General features: G+C 40.2%; 1 protein-coding gene across 5 annotated transcripts in view; it reads right to left on the bottom strand.

Moving 5' to 3' along the window:
* Nucleotides 1–23,787, bottom strand: part of LOC109029902 (melanopsin) — a 118,898-nt gene that overhangs the window by 77,525 nt on the left and 17,586 nt on the right. The window contains exon 1 of one of the 5 annotated variants that reach the window (XM_072298028.1): nt 23,331–23,470. The exons of 3 other annotated variants lie outside the window; for them this stretch is intronic. The gene's annotated coding sequence lies outside the window, so the exon portion shown is untranslated. Of the gene's footprint in view, nt 1–23,330; nt 23,471–23,787 lie in introns of those variants that run through there. One more of the 5 variants, XM_072298033.1, reaches the window with a different exon arrangement.

A 23,787-nucleotide genomic window follows, 5' to 3' on the forward strand; every position in this document is an offset into this window, starting at 1 on the left:
CCAATGGGAGAGCACAGCTGTATACAGTTTGTTTTTCTGTGGGTGGGAAAAAGATTGAGATCGCAATACTCTCCATGTGAAGCCCCCTCAGAATTGAAACTGACGTGTTTTTGGTGGCTTTTGATCCATTTTAGGGCATTTGTGGAGAATTTTGGAGTTTCCTTCCCGCTCCTCCACCCCAAGCAAATTTTGTCCCTCATAAGATTTGGCTGCAGTTACGCACCGCGAACAAACCCTACGGGACTATTTTTGTAAATGAACTGCCACGGCAAAAGCAAAAGCACCGTATCTACATTCTAGATTTTCCATTTGCTTTTCAGGTATGCTGTCAAAATCATCAGAAAAGTCAATTAAAAATGCTATGATTTAAAGCTACAAATCATAATTACACCTATGGTATGCCAGCCACTCAGGAAATTTCAAATATAAAACGTTCGTTTGTTAGACTTTCAGTCAAGGAATAATGTAATAAATTAAGAGTGGAATTGACATTTTTCTTTGTACGATAGTGTAGTATGACATGTTTCGAAAAAATTGTCAAACATTGCCGTCTCTGAATACCATCGGTAAGTAAGAGAGAAAGTAAAAACTTATAATTCGTGGAAAAGGTTGCAAAACAAAAATTAGAACGTGCCGAAGTGTTTTGCAACCTTTTGTCACTACGGAAAGGCAAAAAAAAATTAAAAAGAGAGGAAAAATTACGATAAACCGTTGACCCACTGTTATTGGAAAACTGAGACACAAAGATAATAAAAAAGTAATCTTGCGAAATGATCCCAATAGGGTGATTTTGCGAATTACAGATCGTTTTCTGCGTCCGTAGTATACTTTAGCATGAAAAACATACCTTAAAGTGTGTTTTTGCGTCAATTTTTAGGCATATTTTACCAATTCTCGCGAAAATATCCCGAGGGTGTAATTTGAAATCTTGAAGCCTCATAACTGAGAGATAGATTAATATTCGTCAGTTCCTACCCGAGGGATTCCATCGACTCAGGGGATGCTACGACGATGTCTTATATTTTCAGCCGAGTATCAGAAGATTCGATAGATCGAAATTGGAGGGAGCGCACGACGTATCGAATGATTTCAAATGGGCATCGAGGGTGCAGTAAATTCAGCGCGAGGGATTCCATCTCAGGCGCCGGAAATGGGGCAATTGATGTGGACGGTGCCGATTGGCTTTCATCGCCGCATTGGATTTTGCTGGGAAATCGATTATTTTCCGCGTGAACACGACATCGTGGCTGACGTAAGACGTCTGAATTCACCGAGCCTCCATCCGAGTTTACCTGAAATCGGGAGACGTCATTTCGATGCTTCACCTCTTCTTGTGAGGCCTTATTACTCGTTCCAGGAATGTTCAATTAGAGTGCCTTTATAAACAGAAAGTGGCCACTGAAGGATCCACTAGTGATTGGCTCAGCCATCTTGGGCTTTTTGGAGCTCCTAAGACCCAAAAAACTGCTGAACATTGCATGCAGATAATTACTAAGTGCAGAAAATGCGGGTTTATTTGCTTGTACCGTAGTAAACCAAATCACACATTTATACGTATTTTCTTAGTTTTGATCCGAAAATAAAGCAGTACATTTTCAAAAATAAAATTCAACTTTAACCTCTACTACGTCAAATTGGCAACAGGTGCAGTAGGTGATACGCATCAACGATTGGCCAATCAAAATAGCCCCTTCTCACCCGCTCTCAATCACTTCCACTGATCTCAAATAAGGTATCTAAAATTTCGACGTGATATTTTCGTTCGTTCTATTTTCTTTTAATGTAACAAAAAAAAAAAACTGAATATCATCAGAGTTTCTGAATCGTTACAATGTAAATACATATTTCCCCTTTAATTATGTAAAAACTGGAGCAGAAAGTCAGGAATGATGGCACTCAGCCCTACAGCGGTCATGCAGTCTTGTCGGTCTTGATGTGCGTCTCACGCCGCGCCAACTGACCGACTGCACTGTGTTTGGCGCAATGCGCGAAGTATTCATGCAGTCTTGCAGGCTCTAATATACGTTTAACGCCGGCCGCACTGCATGCGTTTGGAGCGATTATTAGGTCTCGCGTTAGAATAATCTGATAGAAAAGCTTCAAAGGCCCATGCTGTGTTTCGACGCCGTGTGAGCATTCCAACGTTGCCTCCTTTATCCGGATTAAATATTTTTCCCGAGAAAAGTTAAGAGAGTTCTTCATATAACCACGACCATTATTCAATCTTTTCACTTCATTTATTATCAGAAGGTAAGACATCGACTTATCAACAAACTAACCTAAACTAGCGTCAACATTAAAATGCGTTTATTCTCCAACTGTTTCCTGTTTTGCCGAACCTCTACCTTATATTAACTTCATTATAAATTTGCGCATTCCTGTAGCAGATGTTAAGGTTTCTATTCGCGCAATCTTCATATATTTTCTGAGGCCTTTCGCGCAATCCTTTCGACCTCTCTGATTGACTCGATCCACAGTGTGAAGTTAACGTGTGACTGCATATTGAGAGGAGTTCTATCTCCTATATAACTCCATGCCTTTCAGAACTTACAGCAAAATTTAGATAAGCCCTGGTATCATAAGACGACAAATTGCGTTACAATCTCGAGAAGATCATCGGAGCTTCACTGGTGAGATTGACGACTACCATCAGTACCATCAGCAAATATCAAGCTATTTCAAATCTGAAACTATGGCCCGAAAATTATTTTTTGACTCTGTTTGACAGGGAAACACGTTTTGCCATCGCCTAGTTTCTATTTTAGTTGCTTCTCACCCCAAGCAGAGAAACATTTTACTTTCTTTCTAAGCGAATAACATTCCTGCAATAAAAACCTACTTACACCCATGTTTTTTTACTTAGCTCGGCAAAACACCCATGATCATCAGGATCGGTTAAAGCAGCATAACTCCTGATAGAAATCCTTTACAGATAAGTGATTCTTTTTGAAAATTGCAAAAGAGCGAGAAAGGATTTACATTTACGTGCTTGAAACGGAATGACGACGTTACCGCCTTCTCAATCGAGCCAAGTCGTTTGACTAATTTCAGTTTTTTGAAAGGACTCAAAAATTCAAATGTTGGGATTCTTCGGAACGTGGCAACCCTAACGATATCCGATTACCTGCATTTCAATCGCGCAATTTCTTCTTTTTATGATTTAGAGATGGTGGGAATTGCGTTGGCTCAATTTATTAAACAAATATTATATTTTTTGTCGCGTGGGTGTGAGTTCATATCGTATAATCAACGTGTTTACAAAGCATATAATGCTTTTAAATTGGATTTTACGAGATAAGCGTAGTCGGAGAAAATCCCTTCACATGCGCTAGTGGAAGCAGCTTTTGCACCAATGCAGTTGACGTTTTAACATGATTTATACTAGCCCCTACGCAACGCACGCAAACCGCTGAATGACGCTTTCCAAGTCATATTTCAAAATTCTGAGGCAAAGGGAATTAGCTCGAGGTGAGTACCTGCCGGAATCCGAAAAAATTGTGGAATTTGGCCCAGGAGATCTTTAGAATGCCCCGAGACGTACCATGGAAAAGAATATGATAATTTCAACTATACTTCTGGCTGGTTTGGCGCTAGACAAAGGAGTGGTTGCGCCAGCTGGCAGTATAGTTGCGTCAGCCAGAATTAAAGCGCTGGGTGCAGAAAGGACATTTCTTGGTTGATGTGTCTCAAAATCTCCGCCACCGTTTCATCTTTTATAATTAAAGCAAATGTAGGAGTGCGTTATTTGTTGTAACATTTATCAAACATTCTCTGTGACTTTACAATACTGAAAGAGTAAAATTTCAGAAAATGCACCCGATAGTTTCATCTCTAAAATAAAAATTAGCACTGGAGATGCCAAGACACCGCATCCAAAAAATGCCTTTTCTGTACCCAACGCCTCAAATATGAATGAATCAACCTCATTCTACGTGACTTGATCATACTTCCGGCTGGCGCCCAAATCAGCGGGAGGCGTGATAATTTTGGGAAACGTGTTGTGACAAAAATTTGTGGATATTGGTTGCAGAATCCATGGTTTGAATTGTTAGAATCCAATGAATTTTTTTTTTTATTTAATAATTCAGCAACAGTTTAATTTTACGAGATGCCATATTGGCTTGCAAAATATAAACACTAAATAATGGCGGAAATTATTTTAGGCTTCAAGAATTTACCGAAACACGCTATCCCCCTCCATTAAGATGGAGGGTGCGTTAAGCAGAATCCAATGAATTGCGGCTCGACTGAAGGAGAGGTTGTTAAAAAAGGATACTAAAAAAGGCAAAAAAAGAATGCATGGCCTTCAAGTGTGAAACAAAAGTGAGTCACATCCTATCCCACGAATTCGCTCGTGGCGAAGCGAACACAAAGAGGGATCCGCAAAACCTTTTAAAAACTACTGCGGCGGGATATAGCATGGAGTTTCTTGGGAACTATCTTACCTCACATAATATCATTATACTTTATTCGCCGTCTTTTTCGCATTCAGGACGGATTTTACGTATGAGGAGAAAAAAGTTCGCCACGTATTGATTGAGCTTGATTGTCGGATTTTTCCCCGGGCGCGCCAGGCAGGTCTTAGGCGAGCTTGGGTTCCGGGAGCTCGTCCCGCGCTGAAATAAAAGCTCAACTGTACTTTGCAACGAGCCTTGTTGCCAATATGATTCCATACTCTCCGAGGCGCACGTAAAAATGCAGTTAAGTTGTTTCATCGGCGGGGCAACGGGTATTTCATTAAACCGCCAACCCGAGCGTTTGTGAATTCAACATGTTGCCTCAAAGTTTTTCCTCGAGTGTTTTTCTTCAAGAGTTGCATCTTGAAGTTTTTATCTCGAAACTCCGTCTCTCAGGCACCGAAACACCGCGCCGAGGGGGGAGGGGCTCCTCATGACCATATTTTCAACTTTTTTTTTTTTTAAAACGACAGATAATATCCCTCAGTCGCTGCTGAGCTTTCAATTTGCAATTTGTGCTCTCTAACTTCCGTCCCGTCTTGAGAGGTCCCAGCGTTAAAAGCTTTCGAGTGGACTTTGTACTCCGCGGATTTGATCAACGTTTTACACAGAGAACAATAAGCTGTACCGCTCGTCCTGCAAATAACGTAAATAGTCATGAGACGTTTCTTTATGGACCAAGTTTAGCGGAAAGGAGCCAACTCACGTAGAGTTTAAATTGAGAGGAATAGGTTTGAAGATTTGTTCTTCCACGAGGAGTATTGCTAAAGATAAGTTTCGATCCTTGATTCAATAAATTGTATCGAGTATTTTTTTCTCGATTTATTCAATTATTGACAAAATAATGTTTACCAGTACAACTAGATCTGCTAATGAAAAAAGTCGGAAGACAATACACACTCATCGACAACTGGTTGAAATTAAAAAAATTACCTATCCGAATTATCTAATAGAGTGGATTGAATTTTGCAGAGAGGAACAAAAAATATTGAGCAAGGCATCTGCTCAAATCGAAAACGCGTATTTTCATTGCAGCTTTTCGAAATCTTCGACATGGGTAAAATTTATTTGTTCATTTTTTATGTTAAATGAAGCTAATCAAAATTTTAAAATGGGAGAAGAACCCGATGAACGGGAGAGACGCATGGCTTTGAAGCTTCCTTAATTGCAATGTTCAAAACTTGTCACCTCACCGTGATATTTGAATGACTTATTACCGCTGAAAATGAATTTTTCATGATATTCTAAACGGACTTTGTCTTGCAAGGTAGATGATGAAAAATCAAAGGAAATTACAGGCAATAAAATGGATTTGTGCACATTTTAATCCACGAGGAAATAAAAGTACATAACGCAAAGTTGCCTTATGTTTGCTCCACGATCGAGTTACATCTAAATTAGCTTAAATAAGCATGAACACCTGAGGATTCACAACAGCTCCGCCGTGTGATCCAAAATGGATGGTATGCGCTTTAAAACCTATTTGAGAAAATATTTGGGAATTTCGATTGCAGTCGGAAAAAATTATGTGACTGAATGGAAGAAGAAAAACATCTATGTCAGTAGCATGGGCTAAAAGTCGCATGAGGGACGAAATCTAAACATGGCAACATGGAGAATTCCGAAATATTTGTGCCCTTTTGGCATTTCGTGCTTTGTATAACAAGGGACGCATGTCGAAAGCAGAGTGATCAGGAGTAAAATAAGGGAATCGATTCGGTTTTGTGACCGTATCTTGGACGTAGTTTGGCGGGACGTCGGCAGCCTGGCGCCACTGAGTATTGGGACTGATTCGCAAAATAAGAATTGAGTCGAAATAAAACATTGAATGGACTTTTCGCAACAAGAAATAGAATGTATGGCTCGTCCATAAAAGAACTTACCTGCATGAAGAAACCAATGGCGCATATATTCATACAATGAGAGATAAGTAGTCTTTCATTGCAAGATCTAATAGAAATGCTCGTACAACTTGGAAATCAAGCACCGTATGGTATATTGCCTAATTTGGACATCCCGATTAACGTATCATCACCATTGAAACTTGTGACAGTCATACATATCTAATTGATCTTAGGAATGGTTGGTTGGTAGATACGTTTATTTGGTGCTTTTAACAATTGAGCCATTAACACCTTAGAGGAGAGATCAAAATATAGTACAGAATTTAAAAATTTAACAGGTAGGGGTCACGAAAAGGTAATTCAAAATTAAAAGTTAGTAGTTAGCGTTGAGAACTAATTTGGTTGGTTCTCGCCAAGTAGAATCAAAATTAGGCTTCAGAACTAATTTATTGTACTGAAGCACCAATCAATTCGCTTCATACGCTGACTTGACTTTACTAGAGCGCGAACCAGAATTGGAAAACAGCACTAGCTGTAAAATTAGCGCTGTGGTAAGACAAATTCACCTTCGGGTCAAACTAATTCGCCCTCAACACTAACTGCCACATTGTCCGTTACATTTATTTAGTTTCGAAAAAGTGGCGTCGGTACAACAGCCTCAATCGCGTCAGCTCGTGAAAATCAATTAAAATGTGAAATTTCGGGCTCGTTTGACAATGTAAATACTCCCGGTATGATTTATAGTGTCCTCTCTTTCTTGAAAACGTTCGAAAGCAACATAAATAAACCTGTTAAGGTTAGAAATCGTCTGTTCGATTCAAAACGTAAACAAGCATGATATTCGTTGGAGTCGTCAATCTTCTATATTAAATTGCGATTAAAGCGTTCCGCGTTCAGTTTATATTTTACGAAAATCTGTGAACTTACTGCTTACTTCTATAGTTCGTGTTCTCCCGTAATTTCAAAAGAATATCTCAAGTGTTCGGACGAGATATGTTTATTCAGTGTGAACATTCGCTACCGTTTCATGTGTGAGTGTGTGTCTCTCTAAAGGATAATTCTGTCTACTTGCACATACCTATGGGATATTCCTTTCCTCTGTCGTTCATTTGGAACCGGTCAGTTGATTTTTACCTCTCATCTTTTAAGAAATCTTCTTTTCCTGAAAGTATTGTCCAGTTATCATTCGCTAAGCCGTTTTCTCCTCTCTCAGTTTTGAGGTTAGGTTGACCCAACCCTACCGAATGCGAATTAGAGTAGCGGAATTAGTTTCCAGCACTAATAGTGGTTAGTGTACAGAAACCAAAAATCATGTGTGTCCAAATCACACAATTTGAGTTAGTGTATAGAAACCATTTTTAGTCATCTTACTCTAACTCATTTTTTTCAGTGTAGGACACGGAAAGAATACATCATCAGACTTTGGAAATATGTATATCAACGATGTAAATCCGCAACCACGTAACTCGGTTTGTGACGTCGCAAACGTCCTGTAATACTATATTTTTTGAACGGAAAACTACTCAATTGCAAATCTTTAAAACTGCAGTGATTTTTCGTATCTGTGCGTGAAAAATTTAGCAAAAACTTCAAGGAGCGATGTCAATTTGTTCTCCTTTAAAAAAATAATATACAGGCGAAGATTTTCAACACCGCAAACGAGATACGTGGCTGCGCACTTACGCCGTCGATTTGCTGTATATTTTCGATTCACAACTCCTCTTTTCTCATATAGTTTGATCGAGATGACCTAACGGCTTTAAATATACATGGCTAGTGGAAATAAATCGATATTTATCGAATTTCTCTGTGAGATTGAAACCGTTTGAGAACTCGATCAGTCATTAGCACAAAACGAGGGTTTGATCCAATCAAAAAATCAGGGTCTATCATTGAGTCCTGAATAAAATCCTGAAATAAAAGTGAATAACCCGATCCGACCCTAGTCTGACGGGCTCATAACAAAGCTTGAGCAATTTGGGCTTCCTGTAAATTTTAATAGGAAAAATTCAGCCTAAGGAAAGGATAGCAAGTACAAGGTTGCCTCTTAAACGATCTCGTTATAGATGCGTCCCTTTTTGCTCAGATTCATCTCTTCTCCGTGGTTGTTAAGGCTAAATGTTGCCAGATAACCTGAACAATCTGAGTTTCTCACAACGGTTATTTGGAAAAAAAATTACGATATTTTTGGTGGCTCCGATAAGGCTGGTTGTCGTGTGCGCTTTGCGGTGAGAGGCCCTATCTTAATGAGCAGCATGGTTGTTAACGGAGCAAACGGAACGTGAGTAACGTTGACGGCGCTCCTAACAGCAACCCCAAAGAGCTGATGATGATGTCAGTGAGCGTTGCCAATTTCATAACGTAACTCGTAAGCAAAATATGAAAATTGCATGTCTTTGGACCTTTCTTCAAAATAAATTTAAACGTGGCTGTTATTTAGTGCGTTAGTTCTACCCTCTCCAAAGCTCATTGCCGCAAATATATCTTCGCTAAAAATATTTTAAAATCAGTATTTGTGAATGAGAAAAGAACTTTCGCAGGAAATCACCGTTTATTAGTTTCCTTTTAAAATAAACAGAACTTAAGCAAAGATTATCAACATCACAAGAGAAGTTTCATATATTTAATCTCAGTTATCGAAATTTTAAATACGAAATTCGCAAAATGACGTCGTTTTCACAAAAAACGTGTATTTTAGGTAATTCAACAACCAGAATACTTGACTTCATCACAGTCAATGATGAAAACCAATTTTTTTTTTTAGTCAAGTTTACCCTTTTAAACAGGAGAATCGAAGAAGAAGAAGAAGAAGAAAGAAGAAGAAAGAAGAAGAACAAGAAGAAGAAAAAGAAGAAGAAGGAGAAGAAAAGAAGAAGAACAAGAAGAAGAAGAAATAAGAAAAGAAGAAGAAAAGAAGAGGAAGAAGAAGAAAAGAAGAAGAAGAAGGAGAGACAGTCATGATTCCGGACATTTAATACTATCGTATTAAATCTAATAAGCAGCAGAGTTGCAGAGAGTCATAATTTCTCTCAATGCAATCGGAAAGCAGTGATCTAATACACGAAATCCTTGCTCTAATAAACAGCGGCGACTACCCTTGATTCTAGCGAGTAAGCAGCGATTCCAACACTTCATGCTTATGATGCAAAAAAGACGCCCCTACCCCCTCCTCCCCCCGGCGGGTCCCTGCGGCTTCGGCGAAAAAAAATCGTGACTTTCTCTCGCGAGAGGCACACCTCAAAGGAAAGCAACAAAACGTGATTACGAAACATCGAGTGATTCTTATTAAGGTTAAGTGCATTTTCACCCCGGAATGAGGTTACGCTCTCCGCGGAAACCCCCCCCTCCCCTCCTCCGGGAAACTCGAGGGCAACTTAAGTATTATAATTGCAGCATCGTTTAATCCAAAAAAAACAAGCAGTTCCAACGCCCAAGCGTTGGAGGGCGCTTCTTTGACAAAGCATATTACTGCCAACTTATGTACCCGAAGACTGACGAAGATAGAATTTGAAGTGAGATTCTTTAACCGCAAAACACTTCAAAACTGCAGATCGATCGCGAAGATCTGAAACTTTCCACAAGTACTTTGTGATGCAATTCCGTTGGTGGTAGATGGAAACATAAAGGATGCAATGTAAATCAGACGACGGGAAAGAGCGGCGGAACCTCTAAAGCTGGTGCGTCAACGCGATCTAGCGGACAGCGGCGTCGCGACGCCGCGAGGTAGGGCGCGCAGGTCGCGGGGGAGCGGGGCCGCGTGAAGAGGAGTTCAGCAGTGGGGAGGGGAAGCGCGGGTCGCGGGGAAGAGAGGGACCGGCCGGCCGGCGGTGACATCGGCCATGGATGAAAATATAGTCAGCGCTAATGTCTCCGCTAACTGGAGTTGGGGGTCCTTATTCATTCTCTTGGTCCATGACATAACCTTAAACCTTCCGCTCAATGCCGCAAACAGCTGACGTGTCGATGCTGCGCCAAGAAAATGAACCAATCACAAAGTAGCACAGTAATACGTCACTAAAATGAAGAGATCACGTGACTGTTCGTAATATTTTCAAATCGATCTGAAAGTACTGCCTCGGATATAAGTATTTAAAGCATAAGGAGGCCCTAAAATACTTTAACCAGGTAATACGTCCGTGCGAGATTGTTATGCTTAAAAGCAAAACATTTCACGAAAACTTTTACGAATACCAGATGCAGAAAAAAATCCAATTTTCCCGGGTGTACCAGAATGGCGTCATTACCCATAAGGCAAAAGGGCATGTAGTATAGTACATGTTACATCGGGGGAGTCGAACGGTTGGAAAGGGCGCATCTGGTACCCAGAAGCGCCCAAAAGAGGAAAAGAAGGAAAAGGGAAACCGGGGACTGCAGGAACTCCTGCATTCCTCAAACTCCGCCTCGCCGCTCTTCGAAAGTGATTCAGAATGACGGACGAGGGTGCCAAATTATGTCGTGAAATCGGGATAGTCCTTTGGCTACAATCCAAGGACCCTGAAGTACTCTTTCGAAATATACGCCGTTTTCAGAGTTACCCCTCTCACAATTCTTGAATTTGCACTCGGGACGAATCTTGGAACTATTACGGCGGAATTTTTACGTTCATTTAAAGATATGTCGATTTTTGAAGTGGACTCGATTCCAAAAGTTTGCCGTCACAGGTTTTATCGGTGACTCGACCGCAGTGTACATCGGATAGCTATGCAAACACCTTTCTTTAAAACAACTCCTGCACGAATTGCGTAACATTGAGATCGAGAGCGGTCGGAATGCCTTCAATGGTTTGCATATGCAACACGCTCATTGATTAAACAAGAATAGTTACATCCATACGTTACTATTACAAATCTGTCGTTCTTGTAAGGGAAGACGCCGAAAACAGCAATTTTCTAGCATTAAAAACAACTGCTTAAGGGTTCCGAAGGAATTATTGATGGATGCAACTGTTTTAAAATGTTACAGACTCCTAACTTTATTCCATTAGGGTTTTTTCGGTCGGTTAATTAAAATACACTTATAAGCATTTAGAAATTTAAAAGTTCCTTTTCAGGAATCAACGACTCAACAGACTTCGACGATAAAATAATTGGCTATTAGAACAATTGATCACTTATTATACAAAAAATGTTGACCGAGCTTTAATGAATGTCGAATGAGCGATGTAGTCAAGACCATTTTGACTTTTGGACCATTTTCATTTTAGGTATGGTAGTTGATGTATGATGAGTAGATTTAATGAAGAGACTGTCTCCACTATTTTGATTCGAAACTTTGAGGCATGAATCGCATTGTGATATAATGCTTTACATAATTGAATGGAGATGTTGCATGTGTGAGGAATTTACGATTTGACTGTTGATTCTTAGGTAAAAGTTCGCGAGAAACACGATGGCGCCCTGGTTTTCTCTGATATCAACTCCCAAGCTCAAAAAAGCTCTCAAGTTGAGGCCAAAATGGAGGGGATATCCCAAGTATCCTGAGAGTCCACGTCAACATCAAGACAAACTCTCCATGCAAAGATTGGGATTGGGAGCAAATACATTAGCAGGATCGCCATTTTTCAGTTTTAGAGTCCCCAAATAAAGTGGCAGCCCTGTCAATGTATTTCCTCCCTACCTTTGCACGGAGAGTTTGTCTTGATGTAGAGGTGGACTCTGAGGATAGCGTGGGCTATCCCCTCCATTTTGGCCTCAACTTGAGAGCTTTTTTTGAGCTTGGGAGTTAATTTCAGAAAAAAACCAGTGGCACCATCGTGTTTCTCGCGAACTTTTACATAAGAATCAACAGTCAAATCGCAAATTCCTCACACATGCAACATCTCCATTCCAGACAGGAGGCAGTTAAAAAAGGCTTTGAACTTTACTCCAGCTAATTTCGCACAGCAGACGTGTGATCATACACTTTTCATTTAATTCAATGAAGGATGCATAGCTCTCGGGGCATTTCCGTTCCCCTCGAGTCGTTGGATCAGTGGCGTGGCGTGAATTGCGATATATCGATTGTTATGCCATTTAAAACTATGGGAAAGGATCGATAAACAGGGTGTTCGCAGCGAACACCTTAATAATCGATTCTTTACCATAGGTTTAAATTACACAACAATCGATTTATCGCAATTCACGCCACGCCACTGCGTTGAATAGTGTATGAGGAAACGAGAAGCCCCGCGGAGGAGGAAACACGCTCGATCCCGAAATTAATGGCGACCATAAATGAGAGCGGCGGTTATGGCGAGAGGGCGTTCCCTGAAAAATTACGCTGTTAAGTTGTGATTCCCGGAGCATCTGAATCAGCCGCGAGTATTATTTATCGACAAGTAATTACTCTTTAATTTCTTACCTTTGGCAGCTGGCGGCCCGGCTAGCTGAGGGCTCGAAAAATGAACCAGTTAAAAACGCGAGCGGGGTAAATTATCAGGCCTGCGGAAAATAACGACCTTTTTTCCCGCTTTCGCTCGTCGGGGAGGGAGGGAGGGGAGGAGGGGGTGATAGAAAGGGAGGGGAAGATTAAAACATGATTATTTCAAATTGAACGCTCCAAAGCTCACGATAATTCAGATACGCTGTTGACTCGATCTCGCTTTAAGCGTTTCTATCCTTTTGCACGGGGAAAAATTAAGACTTCCCGTGGTATTCCGTAAGCGATGGAAATTTGTTTCAGCCATGCACGTTTTTGTATGGGAGGTAACTCTCATATTGACTTTTTGGTTGGTTGGTCGGAAACGTGTTGAACGGTTTCTTTTGACAAGATTATCAAAATACGTCTTTCCGGCCAGCGGGCTGATTATTGAAATTGATAGACGAAGCGACGGAAAAAGAAGATAAAGGGGTAATTGAGTTATACGGGGGGGGGGGGAGAATCCGACTACTTGAAACAAGGAAAGTTGTTCTGGACTAAGGAGGAAAATTATGGACTCACTAAAGGGTTTTTCGTGGGTTGCTGGTCTATTACTTACATCCTGTGTCCATTTCAACCTCCCGCCTCCAGCAATGGGGTGTCTCCATTTTTAATTTGTCTTCTATGTCTAACGCTTTGTCTATCACTGTCAAGATTCAGTCCGTATATTGGCCTGCGGGCTTATTATTGAAATTGATAGACAAAGAAATAGACACAGGGCGTATGGAGCGATCCTATTGGTTGAAATGGGTGGTTCCAATGGACTAAATGAGAAAATGATGGTTTAACCATCGGGTCTCTCGTGGGTTGCCGTTAGTTAGTCTATCATCTACCTCCATCGTCCATAGCAACCACCCGCTTCCACCAATGAGATCTCTCCATATCTCTTTTATCTTCTTTGTCTATAGCTTTGTCTATCAATTTCAATAATCGGCCCGCAGATGGATAAGGTGGCCCACTTTATGTCAGATCGGGGTTGCATCTTAGTGGTGGCAACAACTTGTTAAAGAATTAACGAGTGGGTCTGTTGAAACAGCTTTCTCTCGACTTTATATTCATGAAAATATCGGGAAAAACCTAAAGTATAGATATGTCTATACTCTCTAATAGTCCTTAGGTATATAGTCAGATGACAGGTTCCGGACAGAGTAATTACGAACTGTGGCTCAACACTGAAAAAAGAAGCTTAAATTTGCCGCCAAGGAGTATTTTTTATAAAATCAAGAATTTTGCTGCTTAATATAAACTACTTTTTTGCTTGACCCAAGCATTCTCTTTCTTGTATCAAGAATAATTTAGCTAAAATCAAGATAAAAAAAAAAATTCTAGGCGGCAAATTCAAGAATCATCATGCTTGAGCCAAGCATTTTTTTCTCAGTGAAGGAAACCTTTCTGATGAAGAGGGATCATCCTGAGTTAAAATTATCTCATGGAGAAAGGGGTCCAAAGGTTAAGAATTCTTCAACGTCGAGAACCACCTTGATTAGATTCGATGAGGAGGGTTCAAAACTTTTTACACTTCATTTGCTCCTACGCCTTCGCAAATGAATCACTCAATATGTCACTAAATAGCCTATAAAATAAATGTCTAGGATTTGAAGATGGGATCCTCATCTACAAGTTTCTGATTATCTTGTTTTCTTTAAAACAACAACCCTTAGAAGCCCGAGCCGGGTCAATGTGACCCGAAGCCTGCTAAAAACTCATGCCTCGCGGGTTGCATAGGGCTTATGCCAATATACACGAGGTTCAGATAAAAGTCTACAGGTACATTGTATAAAAATAATCTGACGTCAAATTGAAAAGAAGAAAAATCGCGTGTCAGCACAGCTAAAGATAGCGGGGACGTATTCTAGCCCGGTTTTTGAACTTTTCTACCGAATCCGAGCGACACCTTACAGGCAACATAGAGCGGAGCATTGAGAGTTCACGCATCGTGCTATAGCGCCTTCAATTTTGCGGACGCAACACAGAAATCCAACAAGTACGAATAGTCGTATTTCTGCGCCGTTATCAACGCGCGTCCTTTCCAGCCCTTGATCTGTTTGCATATGTTGATTCCGCGGTTCGTCTTATGTGAGTTATGTGTACTGATTTTTCTTTTCCATGCCAAGAAAATTCTGCAAAAATTTCAAGATATAATGTCAATTTGTTCTCCTTTAAAAAAATAACATAGAGGCGGAGATTTTCAGACACCGCAAACGAGTTATGTCATTGCCGACTTACACCGTCGATTTCAGCTTTTAAACGTTTTGCCATGAGTGCTAGTTTTGAATATGTTTTTTATACTTCGTTATACAGGGTGTCCCGGACCACCCGTACCAGGTCTTTTTCTCGGTTGGTTTAGGTAGTACGAAGTGGGGGGCCGCGGGGTTATACAGGGAATTGACCCCAAGGAATCCGAATTTCACGGTCCCGAAACCCCCCATGCCCCCCCTTGGGAGGTAGGTGCCCCCCTTGGGGTCATGATCCCAAAAGTCGGGAGACATTGTGCCTCCCTCTTTTACGCCCCGAGGGTGGATAGGGGGGCCTGGGGACCATGAAAATCGGATTCCTTGGGGTCGATTACCCGTGATATCATCTTTTTCCGGAGAATCTACGTGAATTTTTGACCAAAGGGAAATTATGGAGGAGGCCGATGTCCCTGTTTTGAAGATATCATTTTTGGGCGCAAATTGACGTAGACCCTCTGGAAAAATATGATTTCCCAGGAAATCGACCCCAAGGAATCCGATTTTCATGGTCCCCAGGCCCCCCTATCCACCCTCGGGGCGTAAAAGAGGGAGGCACAATGTCTCCCGACTTTTGGGATCATGACCCCAAGGGGGGCACCTACCTCCCAAGGGGGGGCATGGGGGGTTTCGGGACCGTGAAATTCGGATTCCTTGGGGTCAATTCCCTGTATAACCCCGCGGCCCCCCACTTCGTACTACCTAAATCAACCGAGAAAAAGACCTGTTACGGATGGTCTGGGACACCCTGTATAACGAAGTATTAAAACAATATTTATTGGAGGGGAAGGGTGGGGGAGGAGAAAATATCGATAATTACAGCCTACAGCATGAATATAAGGCCCTAGCGGTGAAAAAACCTCTGCCTCGGGATGGAGCGCCGCCGACATGCCGCCCGCGCGTAACCGGTAACGCGCAGAAAAATCGCTATAACTCACGAACGAATCGTTTCCCCAAGGTCAAACAAAGTGTAGCAGATGCAGAATTTCATGGAGAATCACTTCAACCGGTTTTCATTCACGTAGCAACGATCGCCTGGAGAGGAGAGACGAAAAACGAAAAAAAGTCGAACCTTCAAAATCGAAAAAATCGATTTATGACCGCGGTAAATTACGCAACCTTGCAAACAGCATTAATATTCTTGTAGAGAATATTTTTAACGTTTTTTAGCGCAAACCGCAACACTTACACTCAAACCGTTCGCGAGATATCGATTTTTAAAGTTTTAAAAAAATTGCAACTTTGCCCCCCTGCTCCCTCCCCCCTAATTATCCGAGGGGGCTGAAATTTTGCCCAAGCGTCGGGGACACTTAGTACAACATCTGAGCAAAGTTTGGGCCGAATCCAGGGGGGGGCCAAAATCGGCGTTTTGGAACAACCTCTTTATAGGCGTTTTACTTGTTGTCATCCTCCTTTTGCCATTTGAAGGTCTAAACTATTTTTTCCTGAAAATATAATTAGAACGACGATCTGTACGGATATGCGTACCTGGAGTGATAACTAAGAGAGGACGAAAATTGATCTTCATTAGCCTGTTTAATTTATTAACAGCCCTCATGTTTTTTCATTTGAATCTTGTAATTATTAAGCTCGTACCATGAAAAACACATAAGCCTTGAAGTTTTCATTTGACTGAGTAAATCAAGTGTAAAATCATGAAACTTCTCTCGAAATCAGTATTTTCGCACATTCCTTTTACCACTGCTTCGTTTTGAGAATATTGCGGTATAATTTTCCTACAAAATTAACAGAACGTTTTTTAGAAAGAGAACAACAAATCATGATCCATCTCAGCCCAAAAGTGACCCGTTTGTTTTAAAAAAATTAAAATGTTGAAGGGAATATGAAACGTTGCACACAGTCACACGTGGTTCCAAAGCGCCGACACAGTTATTTCCATACCCTTCATCATCATCATACCTTTCTCTTTTGCTAAAGGGTCTTGAGCAAATCCAAATGTTTTTTTCGGAGTTATAGCCTACTTTTTTAAGGTTATTGAAATATACGTGATCTCCTTGGAGCCAAGGGAACACCTTTGAAAATAAAACTATTTTTAACTCGTAGAAATGCTAACTGGGCAGCTTCCTCAGAATAATAATGAGTGGAACTCTGCGGAAAGGAAAATTGAGCCACCTGACAAATTTATTATTCAGCGAGTGCAACGGTGAGAGTATCCGAGTGTGAAAGTGGTTTGGAAACAGACGCGACACCTTGCATTTTCCTTCCACTTCCGGGCAATTTGTTTAAATCGTCTTCAACTTTTTTTTCAAGATTGATGATGAGAGTAGAGAATTTTTTACATTTTCTTGAGTTGAAAAAACAGGAAATTTTTCTACCACATTTTTAAAAACCCTATATTATAAGGCTTGATGTGTAAACAAGAAAGAAATGAAAAGTCTAGGCTCCAACGATAATTTGATAATTTTAATGATAATTTTGACTTGGTTTTGAACTTGTAGAAGGGATATTAGTCTGCATCTTATAGCAAAATGTCCGTTTAAAAAAAAAGTAGCTAACCGATCTCCGATTTGCAAAGAACACTAAGGTCTTTGGTTCATGTATCTGAATTTTTTGGTTCTAAAATCTTAAATCCTGTCCGGATGACCGCAGTTTTTGGTAAACTGTATGAGCCTTAGCATGGTTAACATAAATTTTGATTTCATTTAATGAGTGCTTCCAATTGGTTACTGATACTTTGGTTGCTTCGACAAACAACTTCTGGTGGTCCATGGGAGTAAGGAATTGGCCTAATATTCTAGTTGTAAAACTGAATTTTAAAATTTTGATACATAAAATATTAACAAATTGGTAAAACATAAAGTGTCCAGATGCCGATGTATTTAGTATATCGGTAGCGATATCACCGATGTATAGCAGAGATCCACAAAAATCATACATCGAAAAACCTGGCTGAACCGCAAATTTCTAGCTTCCGCACGAACTGCATTTGGACTTCATTTTGCAATTAGGAACTATAAATTCCGGCCCGGTATAAAAACAACGTATGTGCCATTAGTTCCCCTATGCATAGAAGTGTTTTTTCAAATGAGCCAGAAATTATAGGTCCAAATTGCAAAATGCAGTCCATTTGAACATCGGCAACCGTGCGATCCAGCCTTTTGTTGCTCCTTAAAACGACCGCGGATGTACGCAGCCTGCTGAAGACAAAACCGCGTATCCACTCCCGCGATTGAATTGATTTTACGCGGCTCTCTCTTGAACAGGCGGTGCAGCGCTAATAAAAACGGCCAGAACAAAGCAGCCGAAGATTGCAGCGACTTCCAATTCGGATATTGCTTCGGTCATTGTTTCGTCTTATCCGGGCGCCAGCGCTTTCCCTGTTTCAGGTTCGCCTCCCGCTTTCTTCCGAGCTACAGAAAAACGTTCTATGAACATGCACACGCTGTCCAATTGCATTGGATACAAGCCCAATTTTTTTGGTAATTTATACATATTTTTGTTTAATTTTTCAGAGAATTTTTGTTTCACAAATTAATCGAATGTTTTTGAAAATTTCATAAATAAATATTCTAGGTTCTCTTCCGAAATAATTATTTTGTCAGAGGGAATGTGGCAATTCTCAGATGTTCATACGCTGTTTATTCTGATCACGGAAGCTTAGTCGTTGTAGAACCGGAACATCCCGTTGCGCATACATATTGTGAGGACCCCGTAAATAATCCCTTCTCCTTCATATTGCTCCCACTCTTTCTCCCTTCATCATTATCTGTTTTCAAGTTTCGTCCGGTTCCGTTCCTTTAATTTGCGGATTTTTCTGCCGCGAACGAGAGAGGAACTTGCTCCGAGCGGTTTGTCAATTTACTTTTCTCACGGTCTTCCCAAGGAGTAATGATTGCAATAAGTTGTCATTTGATCAATGTATTATTGCTATTTCATCGATGGAAAATCATTGCAAATTTTTTGAGTGGGAAAAGGGCGACGTATTGCAATTTCTTGAGATGAAATGGCTGGTTTCCAAATTTTGGTGATGTCATTGGTGAGGAAATCTTGTCCTATTTTTATTGAATGACAGTTTTATTCATGAGAAAAAATGTGAATTAAGTACCTTTGGAATCGAGTAAAATTAGTCTAGCGTTGATTATCCTTATTTGGACAATAAAAAGGAATGAAAACGCATCTTATTACCACCATGAATCTTAAAGACTTGATATGCTACTCTCAGTCTTGGTCTTATCCTTTTATATAGAGGGATTCTTTTCTTAACCAGCCAATTCTATATCAGCTAATTGACATAAGACATTCATATAATCAACGATACAAATTTGTAAAAGAGGATATAAAAGGGTGTATTCATTGAAAATATTACAACTTCGAGGGCATTATATGTAATATCAAACCGTATTGCAAGAGGGAGGGAAGGCCTATGCTGGCTCATAGTATATCAGTCAACTTTGTTGTCCTTTCTCTCAAGATCTTGGTCCTTTCTTTAGGAATTTGGATGGCTAATATTTTGGATTGTTTTGGTATAAGAACTTTATTTTGAGGTCTGGAAGTATCTTCCATACCCGAGCCTCTTCGTTGCGCATTTTCTTTGAGCTCCGAGCCGATAGCTATGAACTGCAATGTTTCAAGTTTCCAACCGAGTACTTACTAATAATGCTTGTTACCTTTGTTGCCTATCTAATCCACCCCCCAAAAAAGTAATTCGGTAATTTTTTTACCACTCCAGGTATTTTTGTATTTATTCCGCGCATCGTTCCCCTGTAGCCCGCAGGAGTTTAGTTTCTAGACCCACATTGAATTTGATGGCTTGTATTGACCCGTAACATTAGCCTTTATTTTTAACGTAAACCCTGGGACACCCTTTAAAAATGAGCTAAAAAGTTATCAGCGAGTCCATGAGCACGTCAGTAGGTACATTTTATATGCGCAAACACAGCCGAATAGATGCTCCATCTGCAGCGAAAACCGGTAGTATGTAAATATTGAAACACCACCGTAATTACAACCTTTTATTTGCATCATTATGGCTCTCATGGTCTTTTTATGCTAAGCTGTGCTTTGTATTGCTGCCCAATGCGGGATTGCATCCTTAATGACGTTGACCAAGCTATTGTTACCTTGTCTCCTCTTTTTCCTGCAGGATTTACAGCATTTCTGTCCCGAAATATGCTACCAGTACTACGTAACACGTGCATTGTTATCATGCTCGTCCGTAAGTTCTAATTCTAGTGGTGGCAGAGATTTTAATATGTTTTTGGCTCACACCATGTTTTACAAAAATAAGGAAAGTCAAGGTGGAAAATGAGAGAGTAAAAAATAATATTAGATATTCACTACAGCATCCGCTAGCTTTTGGTCCGCTTCATTTTAACACTTTTATGAAGATACTGTTGAAAATAAACGATGACTTGAAATTTCGAGAAGGCTCTTTTGCATGTATTAGAAATCAATTAACGTCAAATATTGAAATTATTCTCCTTTCTTTTGAAAACCTTTATTCTAAAATCCCCTTTTTCCATAAAAAAAACCCAAAAGAACCTCACATCCTACCACATAATTTTTTCCAGGGAAATAGAAAAGGATGGAACAATATAATATACCATGCGCAGGGACATAAAACTCATAAGAAACTAATGAATTTCGCTTGCACCTGATAACTCACCTCTAACATAATAAAACCAAACGTGAATAATGAAATACATGCTTAGTGCATTACTAACGATCTTTGGGATTTTGGGAAAAAAGGGGAAAAAAGGAAAAAAACACTCTAGGTGTCCTGAAGTTATTTTAATTTTTCTACGAAGTCGCGAGAACACTTCACTCTTAAGTTGTTAATATTCTGACGATTTCCGTCACAAAATAGCCACGCGGCAATGATTCAGCAATAAGCATTTAGTTTACTTTAACAATGATGCAATTTCACGAAAACTAATTTGAAGTAAAGACTGGCTCTTCTTTGCAATTCCATAAATACTGCACCGTTTGACAACCTGAGTTGCACAACCTGACTGTATTAACTATTTTTAACCCGATTAAGATCTGACACCAAGTGCTCAGACTGATAAGGGGAATGTCAATGCGGCACCTACACGCTGCACGCTGAGTGACTGAAGATGGCATAAAAGCATCCAAAATTGCCAAATTCCTAAATAAAATACCAGTCTTTTCCAGAAAATGCATACTTCGACAGCTGGATATGGCACATTCAATCACCAAAATTTTAAAAAAAATTATCGGTTTCCAAGAAAATTTGCATATTATCTGAAGAAATTTCTCGACGTCCAGATGTTTTTACGGCGATCTATTTGCACATCAGTATGAAAGAAGCTCCCTCTTCCTCCAAAGCTACAGATCCTTTACAGTTCTTCTTCCTCTCATTTTCTTCATGCATAAACGTGACGGTTATTAAGCACTGCTTGTTATAAATTCAGGATAATTTCTGTTAACAGTCATGAGAAAAAGGGATCAGAGGTTAACGGAACAAATTTACACTGATCCCCTAAATCTTACAAGCTCTACTCTGATTGCGCTAATTGAGCTACTTGCACTTCAATTAATGGATCAAAACTAGGGTTCACTAATCTCAATTTGACTCTTTACTTTGAACGATGCTCGTAATGGATCAACAGTCAGGGTGTGGAAGTAGGGTGCCAGACAAGTTACAAGCAACAGCACTCCGTTACATGTTTCCCTTTTAAAATTTACGTCGACAATTATTCACACAACGGAAAGTTTTGAAATCAACCCCTGAAGAAGATATATCGGGCCCTGGTGATTATATATGTATACGTTACACAGTTCACTTCCTCAGAGAGGTCTCTAAGGTTGAACTGAGACAGAGAAGGGTTTAAACAGGCAAGTAATTTGGCAGCATATCAAAGGATTCTTCCTAATCAAGTAAAATGCACCCGTGGACAACATTTTGAGCGGAGAGGCTCAATCAGTGGATACATCTTCATCGACACCATGGAGACCGGTTTGCCTATCTCGTCAATCGAAGGCGATTTATCCACTGGCGATTTTTTTTTATGTTTCGCGCTATATTTTCAAGTTTTGTGCAATATTGGTAACGTGAACACGTTTGACAACTGATAAGATCTTACGTCATGGCTGATATGAGATGTGAGAGAATAAGGATTGCCTTGAAGAAAAAAATTGCCCACCACCTATATTATTATCACCACGCGTAAGCCATTCTTCGTGTGAGTGATTTCTTTGACATGGTGGCCGACTTGAAAAAGAAATTTTAATACATTATTGAATCTTTACAATATTTTTGGGCAAAATCAGTATTCTAGGTATATGAGCCTAAATGAGCCTTATGGCCCAACTACGGAAGATCTTATGGTTTTGAGTTTACAGTCTAAGAATAAAATCAGCATCATTAAAATGAATAATACACCAAATTATGTCAATGATTCAGTTTAACCAACATGTCCCCCAACAAACAAGCACTGAAAAAAAGTGAGGTTGATGTGACATTCTGGATGTAATAAAAGTGTGCGAGAACTTACAAAATGCTGAATTAACTGCAACGGCAGTTACTTTAGCAACGTCAAGATGTAAAATTAACTGCCGCATGCCGTAGCGGGTAATTTAGCATTTTGTGAGTTCTCGCACACTTTGTTTACATCCAGAATGTTAAATCAACTTCACTTTTTGTTTCGGTGGGATCATTGGGACCTCATAGAGACTTATGACAAGGATGCAACACTCTCAACAAAGGCATTGCAAAAATGGTGGCATTGCCAAATGTGTAGTGTACGCGGAAACAATGGAGATGTTGCATGTGTGAGGGATTTGCGATTTGACTGTTGATTCTTATGTAAAAGTTCGCGAGAAACAGGATGGTGCCACTGGTTTTCTCTGAAATCAACTCCCAAGCTCAAAAAAAGCTCTCAAGTTGAGGCCAAAATGGAGGGGATATCCCACCCTACCCTGAGAGTCCACCTCTACATCAAAACAAACTCTCCATGCAAAGATAGGGAGCAAATATATTAGCAGTGATGCCGTGTTTTCGGTTTTGGAGTCCCCAAATAAAGTGGCAACCCTGCCAATGTATTTGCTCCCTATCTTTGCATGGAGAGTTTGTTTTGATATAGAGGTGGACTCTCAGGATAGCGTGGGATATCCCCTCCATTTTGGCCTCAACTTGAGAGCTTTTTTTGAGCTTGGGAGATGATTTCAGAGAAAACCAGTGGCACCATCGTGTTTCTCGCGAACTTTTACATAAGAATCAATGGTCAAATCGCAAATCCCTCACACATGCAACATCTCCATTGTCCAAAAAATGAAATCATTGGGTCATGCGCTTGCGTGTGCCTCAAAACACCTTAGTATTTTGATCACCGTCCTGATTCTTTTCTTTTTTTCTTTTTTACAATGCACATAAAAGGTTGCTGTCAGACGGGGAGATCTACAAAAAGGAGATGACTCACCGCTGATACAACAAAGTGAAGCACATAAAAGGAGCTCATAGCTCTCCGATGCATCGTAAGCCTTTTGTCTCAAGTCACTTAGAAATTACAAGCCAACACAATGCATGTCCCGGATGCAATCAAGCGTAAAATGCAGCCTCATACGCAGAGTGCACACCGTACGTTGCAAACCCGGGTCACTTTTCTTTTCTCTCCGTGCATGAAAAATGCGATTTTGTTAACGAAGTGGCAGGAGTGCAGCACGCAGTGCTCACGCGTTTAGATTAAATTTTGCGTTCTTTTAAATAGGTCTTTATTTCCTATCAAATAGAGGTGATCAGATAAGAAACAAAAATGGAAAAAGTAGGCTAAAAGTTGAGCTAGTTTTCAGCTCCTCTCATTGAAATCCAACGTTTACCCCAATGAAGTTTCGGATGTGTTCTCCGTTTAGTCGAAGAAATTTTAGCAAAACATAGGA

Source organism: Bemisia tabaci, chromosome 3, assembly GCF_918797505.1.
Source record: "Bemisia tabaci chromosome 3, PGI_BMITA_v3".
Classification (NCBI taxonomy): Eukaryota; Metazoa; Arthropoda; class Insecta; order Hemiptera; family Aleyrodidae; genus Bemisia; species Bemisia tabaci.